The sequence below is a fragment of the Cricetulus griseus genome (genome assembly GCF_003668045.3).
Source record: "Cricetulus griseus strain 17A/GY chromosome 1 unlocalized genomic scaffold, alternate assembly CriGri-PICRH-1.0 chr1_0, whole genome shotgun sequence".
Classification (NCBI taxonomy): Eukaryota; Metazoa; Chordata; class Mammalia; order Rodentia; family Cricetidae; genus Cricetulus; species Cricetulus griseus.
The window spans coordinates 245,647,504-245,661,473 of record NW_023276806.1 but is presented as its reverse complement, the minus strand read 5'-3'; the positions used below and the strand labels follow the sequence as shown (position 1 = coordinate 245,661,473).

Sequence of the window (13,970 nt, the reverse complement as noted above, 5' to 3'; positions counted from 1 at the left end):
TGTTAGCTCTGTCTACAAGCTGGGATTAGTAGCTGTGTGGTAGAGGACAGTATAGCATTTTGATGTTTTGGGGATGGGCAGCTCCTCTCTCCTCTAGTGTGCATCTTCTTCCATGCAGTGAATTCGTCTTGGTTATTGACACCAGTTTCATGGCTGACATCCCTGTGATTCGCCTTCATAAACACGATGTCAGAAGATAAGCTTTATTACATCGACCAGGCCGTCTGACCCTTTAAAGTCAACAAAGCTCAGCTCCCCGGAATCTGTGTGAAATTATCTGATTCCCGAAAGACGGTCTGAGTACAGACTGTGAGTCCTTGAAGTTTGGGTGTCTGCCTTGGAAGGCAGTTTGGAGCGATGACACCAGCTGTGCTGAGATGGGAGAAAAGACAACCTGTTTATTACACAGGGAATAAGGATCAAGCCAGAGGGCAGTGGAGAGAAATCGCTGGCCAGAGGGAAACACTCACTCGTGCCAACATTTTTCTACCTCTAGGCAATTGGTTCTCTTCAAAGCCACTTCCTGTCAAGGTTATTGTGACAGGGAGGCAGGTCCTGCCATTCCCCCAAATGCCATGGATATCTATATTTGATGTTAATGTGATATTATCGGCCAGGTGCCAGGTGCTCAGGAACCTAATGGTGGCACGTGTGGGTAGTTGTCAGTTTTGTAACAGATCCCAATCCTGGAGCTGAGATTTCTGCTCTGAGTGTGGAAAGAAAGGTGTCCCAGTCAAGGGACTTCAATACTTACATACACAATCCATAAAAACTCTGCAGCGTGGTCTTTCTCCAAGCCAGAGAACAAGGCCTGGGACTGGAGATCGGTCCGTGAGTAATTCAGCAGTTCCTGCTGTCTTGAATTGGGTGATGAAAAGGAACAAGGCGGCATACAAAATGCAGCAGTGGGCGAAAGGGAAGGAAACCACGAGTACTCAGTAGCAACGTGCAATCTCTGTTAACTTTCTAAGCTTCAGCATACAGGAGCTTATATACAAAGCTTCCAGGTCTTGTCCATAGCATAGCAGTTCATTCACTCAGAAAATATTGACCTGTACTCAATCAACTCTGTGTGAGCACATAGGATGTTGTTTTGTAGCGCGGGTAGTGAGAAGGAAAGTTATACCATACAACAGAACTCACATAGGAGGTTTATTGGGGAGGGCAATGAAAGGGAGAAGGCGACAAGAGAGGCTTTTGGGATGGAGCGGAAGGAGAGAGAGAGGGAGATATGAGAGGGTTTCGCCTTTTATGAGAGGATGTAACTCATGTGCATAGGGAGTGTCTGTAGATGATAACATATCTTGTCAGGACCCCTAGGGCTGGCCAGTGTAATTGCCTGAGTACTGGAAAGCACATGGGCACAGGGAGTGCTCTTAGTGGCTGCAGTTGATAGCCCCAAGGTGGGCCAGCATAATGTTTGAATGCTAACATACGAAGACATATGTACCAAATGAGGGTGGGGTTGGAGAAGCTTCCCCCAAGAGGAACTATCTGGGATGTGCACAATGAGCTACAATTAGAGTTTCACAACACATTAAAGCAAGGCTGTTCTGAGCGGTAGGAGCAGCATGTATGTAGGGTATGAGAGAGCATGAATGTGGGGGAAGTCCACGGCTACAGGAGCATTAAATGTAAAGGGAGCGATACAGATATTGGGGGAGAGATGGGCCGTGTAATCTCAGAACCAGCATCAAGGGATCTCAGCATCAGGGTGATAGCACAAACCACCTCTTTGCTTTACACGTGTTGGCCATGCCAACCTCAGGAAGTATGGCATTATCTCTCCCCACTTAAAAGATAAAGAAATTGGGGCCTAACAAATCTACCTGATCAATGCCTCTGATCATTGTTTTTATCAGAAACCAGAGCAGTTCTCAGAATTAAGTGACAGGACGAAATGATATAATTCAGTTGTAGTTGCAGATTTCTTGGTCAAAACTAGACCTTTTTCAAGCACACGGAGCCACCATGCTTTATAAAGTAAAGATTACCCACTGATGTTTAGAATATAATGATGCAACCCACTGTCTCATTCTTCATTTATTCCTAATTAATTCAGCATACAGTAGTGGAATGATTACTGAAAGTTAAAACTGTTTTAAGCATTAGGAATAAACTAGTGAACAAAATACATAAAAATCTTTGCCTTTGTTGTATCCGTGTGTCTCATGAGGGGAGTCAGGCGGTTTAAACACATTAAGTACATCACACAGTCGTGAAGAGGAAGCTGAGCTTTGCAAAATAGCAGGCAGGACAGGCTTTCTTTTGACAGATAGGACTTTTACATGGTAACACAGTAAAGTATATCAGTCTTTTATAATCCTTTTGTGTGTGCATGCTTACAAATATTTTTTATGTTTTATATTTATCTTCATGAAAGAGGACATAAGCAAATTTTTTATAGTTTCAACCTTATAATCACTTTTTTCTTTATCTGTTCTGATTAAGTGAATAAAAATGTCATTGATAGTAGAAGTGTAAAATCCTAAACGAAGCTCCACAAGTTCAGAATGACCATTCTAATGATAGAGTTCACCAAGGTATATAGAGGTTGGGACTGCATAGCTGTTTGAGTGCCTTCCTTATTAAACTAGCTGTGTGATGCTAGTTTGTGAGTTAATTAGAATGATATAAATCTTTTTAAAATAAAAATAAGTCATATGCCAATTATAGGTCATTTTGTGTTATATATAATAAGCAGATAATAATATATGATAATGTTATATTCATCAGCAGAATAAAATTGTTATTATAATTATTAAGATCATTAACAAATTAATATTAAAATAAATAATATTTTTCTACCTCAGCATCTCGAGGATAAAGATAGTCATTAAGATTTAGAGTCAAAAAACAAAAACAAAAAGCTGAGTTGTGGTGGTGCATGCTTTTAATCCCAGCACTCAGGAGGCAGAGGTAGGTGGATCTCTGTGAGTTCCAGGCCAACCTTGTCTATAAAGTGGGTTCCAGGGCAGCCAGGACTGTTACACAGAGAAACCCTGTCTCGAAACACCAAACCAAAACAAACCAAAACAAACAAAAGAAACGATTTAGAGTAATGTGTTTTCTCAATATTTAATATAATTTCAAATCAGTAGAAATGTAAGATTAGGACAAAGAACACCAATATACATGACACAAATTTGTGTAGATTCATAAACTTTTAATGTTTACTTATATATGCACAAAAATTATTACTGTTGTCACCATTAGTTTGCAGAATGCCTTTCTATATCTATTTTTCTCATAGCTTTTTCATGTTCAGGTTCAAGCTACTATTTGTTTCTTGGTTTCCAGATCATCATAGATCCTTCATGAAATTACCCTCTCTTCTGGATCTCTGTTAAAAAATTCAACCCCCAACTGGGCATGGTGACCAACATGCCTTTAGTCCCAGCACTCTGGAGGCAGAGGCAGATGGATCACTGTGAGTTAGAGGCCAGCCTGGTCTACAGAGTGAGTGCCAGGACAGCCAGAGATGTTACACAGAGAAATCCTGGATCAAACAAAACAAAACAAAACAAAAAAACCCAAAATCAAAACATACAAACAAAACCAAAACCAAAACAAGCAGACAAACAAAAACTCAAATCCCAAACAAAACAAAATGTTCTGTGAGTTTGAAGGCAGTCTGCTCTATGGAGCTAGTTCCAGAACAGCCAGGACTATACAGAGAAACCCTGTCTTGAAAAACTAAAAAGAGAAAAAGAAAGATTTAAAATATATAAAGTAGAGAAATAGTTGAGGAAGACACTGCATCAACCTCTGGCTTCCACATGAATGCACACACACATGCACATGACACACACACACACACACACACACACACACAAACTACAGTGAACTACCTTCATACCTAACATATCAAAGATTAATAATTCTGATGGATGGCAGGAGAGATATCTGAGGATTGAGAAGAGTGACTGCTCTTCTAGAGAACCCGGGTTCAGTTCCTAGCACCCACATGGCAGCTCCCAACCATCTGTCACTCCAGTTCCAGGGGCTCTGATGCCCTCTATAGCAGGATCCTGAAGGCGTCATGCAACCACACACACACACACACACACACACACACAAAATAAAATAAATAATTTGTCTCTGTTAGGGTTTCTATTGCTGTGAAGACATACCATGGCCATGGAAACTCTTATAAAGGAAAACATTTAATTGGGGTGGCTCACTTACAGTAAGTTCAGAGATTTAGTCTATTATCATAATGGCAGGAAGAAAGGCAGCATGCAGGTGGACATGTTACTGGAAAAAGAGCTGACAGTTCTTAAATCTTGAACCCCAAGCAACAGGAAGTGATCTGAGACACTGGGTGTGGTTTGAGTATATATGAGACCTCAAAGCCCACCTCCACAGTGACACACTTCCTCCAAAGAGGCCACACCTACTCCAATAAAGTCACACCTCCAAATAATGCCACTCTCTATGAGCTACTGGGAGCGAAATACATTCAAACTACCACATGATTTTTAAAAATGAAAATATTTATAAAATAAAGAATTTCAATGCTATTAGTCTCAAAGAAGATGTAGAAAAGTTGAAACTTTATTACCACAGTTTAGATTAAATCTGTATGAAAGATCACTTAAAGCATGATCATATATAACAATTTTTACCATTCTGATATGCTGGAATTTTCATATAAAAAACAATCTAAAGTAAAGGAAATATAAATTATACTGTAACACCTAAGTCAATATGCAGAGCATGTTTCAACATCAAAGCATAAACACAAGCTGAGTGCCTTTCTTTAACCCCTGCACTGGGGTGGCAGAGTCAGGAAGGTCTCTGAGGTCTTCCAGAGGTCCTGAGTTCAATTCTCAGCAACTACATGGTAGCTCACAACCATCTGTAATGAGATCCGATGCTCTTTTCTGGGGTGCAGACATATATGCAGAACTCTGTGTACATAATAAATAAATAAATCTAAAAAAGAGATTGGCCTATTGGTAAGCTTGTAGGACGTTTTCTTAAATTAGTGATTGATGTGGGTTCACAACCATCTATAATGAGATCTGGTGCCTTTTTCTTGGGTGCAAACATGCATGCAGAACATACATAATAAATAAATAAATCTTTAAAAAGATTGGCCTGTAGGTAAGCTTGTGGGACATTTTCTTAATTAGTGATTGATGTGGGAAGACCCAGTCCACTGTGGGCGGTGTTAGACCTAGAAAGTTGGTCCTGGATGATATATATTAAAGTAGTCTGAGAAAGCCATGGGGAGCAATTCAGTAAGCAACTCACAGCATCTGCATTAGCCCGTGACTCCAGGTTCTTGCCTTGATTTCCTGCCCTGGATTCCTTGGATGATGAATTACAAAGTGTAAGATGAAATACACCCTTTTCTCCCCAAGTTGCTCTGAAACAGCATACACTATTATAATGTCGTTTCAAACCTGCAAAACAATACTTCATATGGCTTAGTAGATTAGATAAATGAACAATCCAAATTTTAAGTCATTATACTCAGTTGCTAATAGTAGTGAGTTCTAGGAAGGATAGGGGTTGGGGGGAGAAGAAACCAGAGAAACTGGGAGGAATGAGGAACAACTTGAAGCTTTGTCAGATATCTGTAATGTCATAGCCTAAAAAAACCCCAAAAAACCCATTGAGGCAAACATGGAGGAATGTTAAGTGTCCCTTTAATCATGCCATGTGACCGTTATTATTTGTCTAGGTTTTATATTTAATTGTTTTCAAAGAAATTAGAAGGATAAAAGCAAAAGTAAAATATATTGCATAATATCAAAATACATATGATATAGATATATTTCATATCAAACTGCAAAAAAGAATTCAAAAGATAGGGTTTTATCTTTGGGGTTTTTGTTTTGTTTTGTTTTGTTTTTTTTGGTATGGCAAGCTATTGACAAAAATAGATTTCCATGAGTTTGATATGATCAAGGGTGCCGGGAGCTGGGCAGTAGGAATGGAATTTGGCAAAGAAGGAACAAATAATCCCTAAGCATGAGAGAAGGTGGCTGTGGCAGCCCAGTGGTATCATGTGTTCCTCTTTTGCTTTGACAGACATTCCAAAACATGACTCAGACAAATACCTTCAACAACTCCCTGCTGCTGGCATTGTTTTTCAATGCACTTACTTCTTTTTCACCTAACTTGGAAGACACAGGGGTTTTACTTGAAACATCTAATGCTGGGGATCAGATCTGTGATGAGATAAACACTGTTCCAAGTCATTGAAAGGTTATGAGATCAGGAGGGAGAATCCTCACCAATGCCAGAAAAATTAATCCAGTCTTAACTATCTGTGAGGGATCTATTAATATAGTTTCATTGGTGATGTGAGCTTTTCTTCTACCAATTAAATGAAAAAATAGATTCAATTACTGTCTAAGGTCATCTTGGGCGTCAACATGCTATAACTAACTACCTCTTGGTGCTGTGACTTTCATACTCAAAATAAGCATATCTTACTTTCAAGTGACAAAAGAGAAAAATTTAGAGTCTACAATTATGTTTCCGCCACTGTCCAGCTTATTTTTGAATCTTTTACAAATTATTTTTAAACTGTTTTTATTTATATGTGTCTGAATGAATGTATGGGACAAGTGTGTGTGTCTCAGCAGAGGTCAGAAGAGGGCATTGGATCCCCTGAAACTGGAGTTACAGGTGGTTGTGAGCAACTTGACATGGAAGCTTGGAACTGAATTTTTGGGCCTCTGGAAAAGCAATAATCTCTCTTAACAACTTGGCCCTGTGTTGCTGTTCGTACAAAGCTCTACCTATTTTGTCATGTAGTTATTGCTCCCACCCCTCTGCTCCCAGCTGGATCTATGTGGAAACGTCTTCCAAACATGTTTTCTGGTCATCTTCCTCTAACAAAACTTCAATCTTCAAAGAACACTGAGTCAGGGCTCTTGCTCTTGATGGACTAACAGCATTGGCATCAGAACTAATCTCTGAGATCCTAGGGCAGTTAAAGCTAGGGCTTAGAGATCTGAAAAAGAATAAGAGGGAGTTAGAAGACACACACTTGCCTTGTGTGCATGGATGCCTTTGGGCAACAGCAAAAATTATTAGTGGCTACTTTGAATGAATTTAACTATTATTTTATTATTGTTATAAGTTTTAAAACTTAGTTCTCTAAGTTTAGTTGAAATTATGCTTTAAGTTTGTTTAATTGTTCTACTTATAAATGCAATGAATTTTAACAATCACTTTCCAGGCAGGTTTGGTTACCATCTGATTAACTCTCATAGAGCCAATTCCAAATAATCACACACAGGCACACGCACACATATACATATATACACACACCTGCATACACGCACACCCGGACACTCATGTTATATTTGAGGCAGTGTTTCATTTAGCCCAAGCTGGTTTCAAACTTGCTGACTTAAGTATATATATATATATATATATATATATATATATATATACTGCCTCTTGAGTGCTGGGATTAAAGGTATTTGCCATTACTCCCAGCCTTTGATTTGGGTATTTTAATAGATTATCTTTTATTAATTCTTCAACAGTTTCATACTTGTAAAAATTACATCTTGGTCATAAATCTATATATAATATATATATATTATATATATACAAGTATATATATATATATATATATAAGTATAATATATATATATATATATTCGAGACAAGGTTTCTCTGTGTAGCTTTGGAGCCTATCTTGGCACTCGCTCTGGAGACCAGGCTGGCTTCAAACTCACAGAGATCTGCCTGCCTCTGCCTCCCAAGTACTGGGATTAAAGGCGTGTGCCACCAATGCCCGACAACTTAACTATATTTTTACAAACATTTTGGCCTTATTTTTTGTGTAATACACTTGATTTCTTTTATTAATATAAGCACAGCTCTTGCTCCCGTAGGAATAAGTGAACATTTATTCTGAGCCAAACATGAACAACTACTCCGGAGAACATGGATTTGTGACCCTGAATGATGGTCTTTTATAGTCCTAGGGTAGTCATAGTTATGAACATTCACAAATATGTTAGTGGAGACATCAGGTAGGCAGGTTCCAGAAAAGCAGGAAATCCTGGGTGAAGATTTGAAAAATGTGCTAGTAAAAATGATCAGTGACCTCACAGAGTATATAATGAAGTAGGTGACTCAATCCAGGACTTGGAGAGGAAAGTCAGTGTGACAGGTCCCCAGACCGCAGCACCACAGATGTCATGATGGAAGTACCATTCAGGCCTTGAAACCTGGCATGTAGCACCACCTGCCAAAAGAAGAACAAAGACCTAATCCATCGAAGTTCTTAATCCTGGGAAATCCCTAAATGTACTAACCTTGCTTTTTATAACTTCTGTAGTTTTACTTTGGATAACTGTTCTTGCTAACTAGCATGTGTCAACTCAGAACTGCACACTGCACTTGGGTCCAAAACACCCGGTGTAGTTATTGACTGGCTAATAAAGACTTTCCATTGGTTGGAACCTGTGTTCAAGTGTGTGGCTGCTCTTGGCCACTACTAAGTTCGAGTATTGGGCGAAGGCCTGGAGATTTGGATGAGCCACATGACACCTGGTTCACTTTCTGAGACAATGTCTCTCTCCTTTATTGTGGAGCAGCCTTATATACAAACTTACAAAAACCCCAGGTCAAAGGGTTCACAACAGGATATTGATCCTAGTGGAGTGAGGTCAGGAAAACAGGAGGTACTGGTGGTTATGCTGGAAAACAACTCTTAGAGACCCTGTGGGGGCTGGGTCCCAACGCAAGTGGTCTTCTCTGGTAAATATGCCACGTCAGTACATAGAAGGAAAGGTCAGACAGGGATGGCTATATGGGGAGAGAGAAGGCTGAGGTGGGGTGGAGGAAGGGGATGAAAAAAAAAACCCGTAATTGTATATGTGTATAAAAATTTCATAATGAAACCCATTACCTTCCTTGTCTGCTATCCTAAAAATCTAATCTTTAAAAGTGAGAAGGAATATGTATAAAACTATTATATTACAATAAAAGGGAAAGGACAAAAGGGGGTTTGGGAGCACTTTGGTGGAGTGGGAGGTGATAGTTCTGGTGGATGGATGTGACCAAGATGTAATTTTTACAAGTATGAAACTGTTGAAGAATTAATAAAAGATAATCTATTAAAATACCCAAATCAAAGGCTGGGAGTAATGGCAAATACCTTTAATCCCAGCACTCAAGAGGCAGAGACAGATGAATCTCTGAGTTTGAAGTCAGTCTGGTCTACATAGTGAGTTCCAGGACAGCCAGAGCAACTTCCTTGAAATGACTATTACAAACAGACAAACAAACAAAACCTCCATTACATTTAAACACGATTTTAGGTTAGACCCCCATTTCCTAAATAAACCAAATGGGAACCAATTGTTAATTAACTAAAAACATAGAATATATTTCCAAATAAAATCGTTACTGTAGATTGAGGACTTACTGTATCATATTTTTATTTTGTGGTTAGGTTGGGATTCTTACATATAGAAATAGAAAGGCTTTCACAGATCTTAAAATGTTTTGGGAAAGTGACCAGCTTGCTTTAAACAGAGCCCAGGTCCACTTGGTACCAAAGTCATGGTTTCTTGGGTCATCAGCTTTTCTTCCTCTCCATTACAATCCTATCTGAATGATCCTGGGGAGGGGGTTAGTGCTGTTCATAGGAGTTAGTCTCATATATAGAAAATGTATCACATATAGATGAAGTATTTCCTGCTCTCTCTGCTGCTGATGGACACCAGAAGGGGCAAGAAGAAAACCTGTGCCTTTGAACACCCAATCTATTTCCCCTTGTAGCTCTTCGCAGCTCTTCATTTCACTTGTAGGTTGAAAACCATCCCTGGTGGGAGGAGAAATCTGTGATGTAGTTATGCTATTCTGCTGGGGCATGGCTCCAACCGGATGGGTGAAGAATTACCTTTAGATCGGTGCTTTGGAAAGCTATAGAGCAGTAAGAATGACACCATGAGGCGCAGAGTAATGTGATGAGTCACCAACAACAATTGACAGCCAACCCCACGCAACTCCACTTCATACTGTTCTCTTGGGCTAGCTCTCCTTCTAATGCACATCCTGGATGAGGTTCAAAGGTCAAGTTTAGAGTGGAGGAGCCAGAGTCCGTTCCTGAGTTTGGATTCTGGAGGTTAGAAGTGAGCTTCCTTGTTGTGTCTGGAAAGGAGGTCTCCCTTCCAGACAATTCCAATTCCCAGAAGTAGGTCTGCCTTTGGTCACTTTCACAACCCACATGGGTAAGTGCCCTCCCTGGGGGCATTGCAATTCAGCTGTCTTGGCTTTGAGAAACTAGAGCTGAGTTCTGGCTCACTTTTCCTAAGGACATGGCTCCCTGATGTCCTGTTTGCCGTGTTCATGGCAGGAGTTGCTGTCAAGTTTTCGTTCCACCAATCTCTTTATTGCAGAACCATTTATATTTTTAAGGTGCCTCAAAACCTTTTTGTTACTAGGCAAAGGATCATTTGTTAAGTTGAGAAATAACAAGTTCCACAGCAACTGAACAATATTTATTTTCCCCAAGGCACTTTCACCTCTTAAGCCATAGCTTGAGCTTCTGGCAAAAGGGAGGGGTCCATATTGTCCTCAACCATCTGAGGGCTGCAGAAGTCCACCCCCACCCAGCCATGGGAAGTCTTTTCCAGAGTCCTGAAGCAGGAATACAATGTGCTGGTACACTTGGGACTAGAAGACTCTGGAAAAAAAAAAAAAAAAACTCAAGCCAAGGGGCAGGGAAATAGGAAACACTCCTTTCAGAGAACCTAACGGTAAATTAAAGTCTTTGTCTCTTCAGTGTTTTGACAGGGAAAGCACCAGGGAGTTAATCCACTTTGCCTTCTTGCTCATGCCTGCCAACTTTGCCTTTACTCCTTTCCCTCTTTTCAAAGACAACCCAGCGGTTTGTCCCACTCATGCAGTGAGGGTTGAGATTTACCTCTAGACACATCTGGAGAGTCCATTCTAAATGCACCTGCACCTAGACAGGCTTCCCTGGGCTAAGCTCTGTGGTGACTCCCTGTCATCACTATGCCAACTACTTGAAGACTGTGGTGCTCAGTGGTGCCTCAGATATGAGAGCAGGCCAGCCCATCCCTGCAGCCCCCACAGTGACCTGACACCCTTCTCATTCTTGGTGGCCTGGAGTAACCTCAGAGGCCTCTGCGTGTTTGGTTAACACACAGATAAGATAAAGAAGAGCACATGAAGCAACAACCCCCAAACAACATGGTCCAGTGACCTAGTATTCCAGCCCTGATCAAGACTAACAGTGCAGAACACTTCACCGTGCTACTTGTCCTAACTCCAGTCCTTCTGCCCTAATTACTCCTTGCTGCAGACTCAGCAGAGACAAACTACAGCTGGCCATCAGTGTTTTCTGCTGCAGAGCTTTTTATGTAATCAAAACCAACTGTTGGTGACTTCCTTTTCCCAGATAAATCAGTGCCAAAGCCTGAAACACTGCCCTCCCTGTTCTGTTCCCCAGCTCTAATCTTTTCCAGTACAGGTATCTCATTTGGAGACTGAAAAAAACAATGCTTTCTGTTGCTTCTAATTGGATATATTTTAAGCCGATTTTTATTTATTTGAGAAAACAATTCACACACATACTCAAAACTCAAGTTATACTAGGGGATACAGTGAAAAGATGCATTCTTTTCTCCATACCCATCCTTTAATAATCAGGAACCCTCTCCTGGCACTTACTTCTAGTCAGAGGGCTTTATAATCTGAGAATTCTAGTTGGAATGGCCAATGCATTTTAAAATGTGCATAGTTCTTTGAGCTTCCATGGACAAATGAAATCATTGTCATTGTCTTTCTGTGCTTGTTCTTTTCCATGTAACACGGTGGTATGCCAATTCATTTGTGCTGCCACACATGACAGGACTGTTTCCTTTTTATGACTGGATAGCATTTCACTGGACACACACACACACACACACACACACACACACACACGCATCACATTGACATTATCCATCTCACCACCAGTGGACACTATAGTTGACTCATTGTGAACAGTAGACAGTGTTTTAGTAAACTTTTGTTTATTAAAACTATTTTTAATAAACCACTGTGAACAGTGTTTTCATGAACATGGCAGTGTTTATTAGACATACTGCTTTTATCTCCTTTGGATATATGCCAGACAGATGAATTGCTGAGGCAAGTGATTGTCTATTGCTGTTCTGAATGGGTGGACTAACTTATATTCCCATCAACAATGTGTAAGCTTTCCCTTTCCCTCCAAATGCTCATTCAAACTTGCTATGTGTGGTGAGATGTGGTATGCCATGTCTGTGTGTGCAGAAGTGTGTGTGCCATAGTGTGAATGTAGGGGCCAGAGGACAACTTTCAGGAGTCAGTTCCCACCTTCCATGATGTGGGACCTGGGGACAGAATTCAGTCCATTCGTGTTGGTGGCAGGAGTCTTTGGCCGCTGAGCCGTCTCAATGGCATCTTTTGTTTTTTCCATGACAACTGTCCTAACAGTTGTGAGATGTCACGTCACCATATTTGAATCTACATTTTCATGATGGTTGATTATGTTAACCATATTTTTCATAAGCATGTTGGATCATAGGAATGAAAGGTAAAATGGACTGTGCTGGGGTTTCGGTGGTTAGTGAGAGCTGGGGAGACATGGTAAAAGGATACAAAATCTCAGTGAGTCAGGAAGAGCAAGTTTAAGAGTGCTATTATAGCACATAGATATGCACACATATACATAAATAAAAATTTTTAAAAATTTGAAGACATCAGGAATGCAGAGCCTGCCACTTGTCCAGGGGACCACACTGGGGATATATTTGACCAAACAGCCATCAAGGATGAGCTGCTTCTCAGCTACCATGTCTTTAAATTCATCTGCATTAGACTTGGTGAAGCCCCAGTTCTTTGAGGTATCCAGGGAATGTGAATAGTACCTCAGCCCTTATCCTGCAGCTTGTGCAGATGGACAGGATGACCTGACCCTTGTGAGTCCTGGTCACTGCCTGGGGCTTCCCAAAGGCATCAGGTATACCTACCTGTCTAGATGCTAGACTGGGGACAGCACTGAGATCAGAGATATCCACCAGAAAACTGTCTCCAACATCCCTTGGGGCAACTCCTGTAGGCAACAGGATGAATGCACTCATCATGGCCTTTACACACAAGGCCCCATGAGGAAAGGAACTGGTTGACTTACTTGATAGTAGACAAAACAAAATCTTTTTAAAAATATATGAAATTGTGATTAATTTGCTTTTCTGTGTGGTTAACAATTGTTCCAACAGCACTTAGTAGCTAATATAATTTTAATTATTTTCCAATGATTTGAAATGCTGTCTTATTGTATATGCATATTAACCAGGAAGCACATGTATTGGTTAGACACAAGCACTCTATTTTTGCGCTATGGCTGTCTTCTCACCCACAGGATAACACTGTTTTCATTACATTGCTTGATGCTGTATTTCAACACTTGGCCCAGTTTATCCTTGGACTTTATGGTTACTCTTCCTCAGAACCTTCCTTCTTACTCATATTTAACTTCCAAGTGATAATAGAAACAGGCACATATCTTTCGTTTTAAAAATTCTCATCAGAATAATCACAATCAGATTATGAATTAATATTCCATTTTTTTTATCTTCTCAGTTCCAGATAGCAATGTCAATGTTTTTTTCTTGTTAAGTTAGTTTCTGGGTATTTTGTTGTTTTTGTTATATAGTTAACAGTTTCTTGTTGTTGTTTTAAGGAAAATGGGTTTATTTAATACAAAGAGAACATCAGGCATGATGCTAACCGAAGAGCCACCAGCCAATAAAGAATTTTTATCCTTTCTACATACCAACTTGTTATGCATGCATGCATGCATGCATACATACATACATACATACATACATACTTATTCACTCTACCCACCATAGAGAAATGGATGTGGGTGTAATAATTACATCTGGAGCTCTGTGATCAGATTTCCTGACATAGACAATGGAAAGGAGGGA

At 40.1% G+C, this 13,970-nt stretch overlaps 1 pseudogene; it reads right to left on the bottom strand.

Moving 5' to 3' along the window:
• Positions 1–13,060: 13,060 nt before the first annotated feature.
• Positions 13,061–13,178, bottom strand: LOC113832512 (annotated as a pseudogene).
• Positions 13,179–13,970: the final 792 nt, after the last annotated feature.